The following is a 5,905-nucleotide window of genomic DNA, read 5'->3' as shown; positions in this document are numbered from 1 at the left end:
TAAAAAAATACGGTGGGAGTATTTTTTTCGACATATATAATCCTGACCGAATTATTTCTTTCCTGTTACTTATTTTCTTCCATTTTCTCATATTTTTCATTCCTCTCCAATTTCTCGGTTTATGGACATTGTATAGAAATATGGTAATTTCAAGAAATTTGTTCTTAGAGTTGCCTGTTCTGCGCTATGTATTTTCTTAAGGGCAAGTATAATGGTGTTGTCTTATAGGTGGTATCATGGAGTGCCAAGTAATCTTGATACGGCTTAATCAACAACATTTTAATAGTTGCCTGATAATAACACACGATTCCTTAATTTTTGTTGGATCGGACAAAGAAATGTTAAGAGGACATAGCCAATACACCAGACACGCAATCAGTACCAAAACATCATTGTCGGTTGTGCTGAAGCCGGCAATGACTGCTAATCACTGCCTGGTGGTGGTTTTAGCTGGCAGCGATAGGTGGCTCGCTGCCAGGTGATTAGCTTCCCGTCAATTTTCTAGACCCACTAAAAAAACCACCTGTTCAAGCTACGATCCGCCAGTGATAACTACCATATCACTGTCAGCTGCTGATTGAATCTGGCAGTGATATATCCCTATTGGGTCAAACCACCACCAACCAGAAACAATTTTCATGTCACTGTTGGTTTTTGTTTGACCCACCAGTATTCTTCCCGTCCATTGGATCGACCGGCCACCTACCACCCTTTTGATTTTCCACCGCTGCTGCCACTTACCACCATTCCTTCTATTTATTGAAGTGGTTTCTGGACGCTTCCAAGGCCACAGATGAGTCCCCCCTCCCTGGCTCATCCATATGCAAGATATAACTCATCCATATGCATATGGCCGGGTTCTCTCTGTGGGATCGAGAAAGCCCCTCCACATACACATTCCATTATGCATAGTCAAGATGGTGCAGATGAGAAGTACTTGAAGAATGTTTGTGAAGTTAGAGCCATGCCAAAGCTTGGGGACGCTGGGCACGATGCCCGGACACCCTCTTTGTTGCATGGGCTTCCTAGTTGGTTTTTGGGACACTCCAAGTTCACATGGTCTTCATTCACCCATCTCCAGAGGCATAGGCTCATCACGGCTCGCATCCATCACCAGCGTCCTCTTGCACCTTTGAGACCCGACTCTGGTGCTAGAACAATGTTTTGTGAGGTGGTTATGTTATAATGTGTTTGTAGACTTCGATGCCAACATCAGCTTAGTCGGAAAATGGTCTTTGTCATCATATTTGGAATTTTATTCTAAAGCCTTTATTTTTTATATGATTTACATATATGTGTACCCTAAATCTTTATGATAATTTTTAACTAATAAAGGTCTTTATTGTTGTTGTATATATCATCTTTACTGGCCAGCGATTGTTGAACATTTAATTACAAATTAATGCATTAATTTTTTATAAGAGTCATAGGATTTAAACAAACTAGTATATTGCTCATGCTAACTCTGTGGCAACATTTCGTATATACACATCAAAACAACCAAAAGGCAATAAAACCTCTAATCACACTATTGACCAAGTCATCGCCATGATGAGAATTCTTCGAACAAAATCATTTTTCGAACATACTAAAATTTTGTTGAATTCGCGCCACACTCCAATTCAACATGCAATCACCTCCTACCATTTGTACTCTCTCTTACTAAAACTAAAACCCTAACTTTCCCTCATCCCCTTCAAAGGCATATTTCTAAATTAATTTGGTGCACATCATTTTATTTTTGACACATTAGTGCTTGAAGTTGTTTGGCTTTTATTCGAACTTTTGGTCGGAGTTAGAAGTTTTGCTTTTATTTGAACTTTTGGAGTTTAACCCCTTCGTAAAGCCCCTCCTTTATCCCTATAAGAAAAAAGAAAAATTCTTTTCCCCTTGTAACAAGGCAAATTGGCCTCCACCGCAGGCCCAACTCCCACTCCACCCCTCCTTTTCACTTCCAGCCCCGCCCGCTCCTTTCCACGGCCCAGCCCAGCCTCTTTCCCACTTTGTAATGGTGATCGATTATGTTCTGTCCCGCTTTCGTTTTTTGCAATAATGTTTTTTCAAGATTGATTAGCACTAATGCACAATTATTAGAGGTGGACAAAACTATTTTATAAATTAAATCTAGCATGACATAGAGCCTCGCCCGCGAGCGCCCCTGCGCTGACGGCTGCCCGCATCTGCGCCTCTGCTGCAGCCCCATGGCCGTCGCCCTCCAGCTCGTGCCCACTCCTCCCTCCCACATAGCTGTGCCTAACGCTCGCGCAACTGTGCCAAGGCTCTCGCGCCCGCTTGCACCGGCGATGTTAGCATCGCCCTGGGCGGTCGCGCCTCCCATCCATGGTAAACAAAAGTTTCTTAAATAATTTTTTCAATAAATTAAATGATGAGTTGAATTCAAGCCCTGCTCGAATTCAACATGTACAAGACCATTTCGCACATACTTTATATTTGATCTAAAATAAAACCCTGACTCTATCTTCTCTCATGGTATTTTTGAGATTTCCAATGGATTTTAGAAGATCACTGTTCTGATAGAAAAAGGGAAAACAGAATCAACATGGGGTGTAGCAAGCTTTGTTTTGAGTGTTCCTTTATAGTACAAATTACCTACCAGCACGGGTAGATATATATTATCCAATTGTGGTCACCTCGATCATTAATGCCAAACAGTTGGTTCTACCATAGCTAGGTCTGAAATAGGCCAATAGTAATGTAGGGATGATTCGAAAATGATTGGGTTTGACTATCACTGTCGGTGGGTAAACCGGCAGTGATGATGGGATTTAGTGAATCATCAGTTGTTGTTTGTGTAGGAGTGGAAGACGCTGTCACCAAGAGAGGGGCGGTGACGAGAGTCGAATATAGGGGTATGTTAAGTCCCGGGGAAAGAGGAAGTCGACCAATGGACCCCACAACCAATCCCATGGACCGCTCGGGGGCTCGAGGGCTATACCCATCGGGTACGCTTGCGCGCACCCTTTAGATGGAGTTAGGCTGAGCTCCGGACACTTTTGTTTCAACCTTTGTGTGTCTACAATACATATTTAGTTTAAATATCTTGTAAAAATAGTTTTTTAAATACCTTATCTTACTATTACTAAATAGAGATGAGTCATGCTTGAGAAAGGATAAAATTATACAAAGTCTTAGAAAAATTATAGACACATTGCCATTGATTCAGAGGATTATTTAAGTAAAAAATATTATTAAGCATCACACTTCTTTTTCGTATGAGCGACGTAGAGGAGCCCAGCAGGCTTATCAACCAATCACTGGCTAGCCAGGCACTACTAGAGAACAAACTTTAGAACGATATCCCAATTTGGCATTAGCCTCGGCATTTTTTGCCCCCGGGACTAAAGGTTCCTGCCCAACGGTCGTCCGTGGGACATGGATCTTTAGTCCCGGCTGGTATTACCAACCGGGACTAAAGGTAAACCTTTAGACCCGGTTGGTAATACCAGCCGGGACTAAAGCTTTTAGTCCCGGTTTGGGTGATGCCCCGGAAATAAAGATTAATCTTTAGTCCCGGTTTGGACCCCTAACCGGGACTAATTATCCTGGCCTATAGACCAGCTCATTTCTTCCTCCCCGAGCCCGAGCCATTCCATTCAAACTCACTGCCTCTGTTCTTCAGTTTGCTGTTGTTCTTGCTCTCTCCCCCTCCATTGGTGTTGCTCTTCGATTTTGGAGGTAACAAACTTAATCCTCTTATGTTTTATCAGTAGCTTATCTCATTTTGCGATGTAGATGCATGTGTAACTTTATATGTTGGACTTTATTATGATTTTATGTCATTTTTAGCTCAAAATCACATGATGATTTGCATATATGTTTGGATAAATAAAAGTTAAATTAGTTCATCAAAATCACGCCTCGCTCGTCCTCGCTGGAGCACGCGCCATGAAATGATGCCTTTTATTTTTTAGAATTAAATTTTCCATGAAATGAAAAACTTAGAAAATAGTTAGAAAATTATAGAAAATCCGTACTAGTTGAACTTGCGGACCGTGTTCATCTCGGCGAGCATGTTCTCTACCGAGCGGTAACGGACGTCAAGGAGGAGCTTTGATTCTACGTGGGAGAGCGGCAATGGTCGTGGACGACCGTGTTCCCTTCCTCGTAGAATCGGAGCTCTTCCTTGGCCAAGTACGGTGCCGTCCGGTGGAGAAATGCTCGCCGAGATGATCACGTAAGCAAGGTCAACTAGTACGGATGGTTATTTATTGAAACATGTTTTTGAGCTATGTGATTTCTATGTCATTTTTAGCTCAAAATCACATGATGATTTACAATAGTAAAATCACTTGATAGTTTGGTATTTTGCTATTATACATAGTACATATTTTATGGTTTAGTTAGATAAATAAATAATTTTAGTTTTGTTTAAATATATTATTTTAGAAAATATGAAATTTACACTAGTTTGCAAAAATAAGTATAGAAAGTAGATGACAACTGGTACCGGATCCTCGGCCTCTCGTTCGGTTGCGAAACGACTGAGGCCAGAACTCCCTCTCTTTATCTGCGGCAAGTGTAAGCAGAAGATTGTGATGGAGTACCGAGTCATGGAGGACTGCACCGTCGGCGGGTTCCACGTCCGGCGGGGCACCATGATCCTCGTGAACGCCTGGGCGATCCAGCGGGACCCCGCGGCCTAGGACGCGCCAGACGAGTTCAGGCCGGAGCGGTTCTTGGACGATGGTGGCAAGGTGACGGCGGCGACCGCCATTCCCATGCTGCCGTTCGGGCTGGGCCGGAGGCGGTGCCCCGCTGAGGCCATGGCGATGCGCCTTGTTAGCTCCACGGTGGCGGCGCTTGTGCAGTGCTTCGAGTGGGATGTTGGGGAAGGCAGAACGATTGACATGACAGAAGGTGGTGGGCTGTCCATGCCCATGGCGACACCGTTGGCTGCTGTCTGCAGGCCTCGTGAGTTTGTGAAGAGCATGCTGTCTGCCTCAACATGATGTCGTGAATAGTAGCAATTAGTGGTTACTAGAAATGATAAATTACGTATTATTTATCTTCTGTGGCTCTTTACTCCTCAGATTGTTGTTAAGCCAAACTATCTTTAAGTTTGACCATGTTTGTATACAAACAATAATATTTTATGGGGGAAAGTACATTGTTCAGCCTCCTAGTGGCACCACATTATTTATTTTAAAAAGATGATCAAATAAATTTAAAGCAGAAACAAGTAGATATAGATAACGTTTTCAGAAGAAAAACTGGTACTAGTTTCATATTTTCCTGATCTAGAATAATTTAATTATGTATTTTCCAGATCAAACCAGCTTGAGCATCAATCAAAGGTCAAAATTTGTCTAGTTTTCCAGTTTCGTCAATTTTTTTTTTGTCTAGTTTCAACAGAGAGGGTGTTCGTTATCAGATCTTGAAGTTCAAGGAAAAATCAGACTAGCGTGCAAATTAAAGGTTGAAAAATGGAATTTACCGTTACTTTTTTTATGTGGTCAATGTTGATACACTTGGTCAAACTTGAATCAAAATGTGGTAACACGTGCTACCCCGATTTGATTCCATGAAATGAGGTTGGAATCCATCCGACTAGTTCGCTTCTAGAGGATGAGTAGGCTTTAGCTACGCAACGTGATGGCTACCGTTTTCTTCTGGACTGGATGGTCCATGCAAGGAAACGACTTGCCACTGATACAAGTCACGAACCACCTGTGGAGTGGCTAATAGGCTGCAACTTGCAGCCATTGATATTTTCTAACCTGATGAAGATAATTAATGATTGAATTAAGACAAATAATCTGATGAGGACGCAGTGGATGCATTGTGGACCCTGCGAGATTAGGACACGTAATTCGACCTCTGACAAACCTGGGCAGCAAGCAGCTTCAACTGGACCACTCTACTCCTTGCCGTGTGCGGTGCACCA

The sequence above is a fragment of the Miscanthus floridulus genome, chromosome 9, assembly GCF_019320115.1.
Source record: "Miscanthus floridulus cultivar M001 chromosome 9, ASM1932011v1, whole genome shotgun sequence".
NCBI lineage: Eukaryota > Viridiplantae > Streptophyta > Magnoliopsida > Poales > Poaceae > Miscanthus > Miscanthus floridulus.
This window is presented reverse-complemented; position numbering follows the sequence as displayed.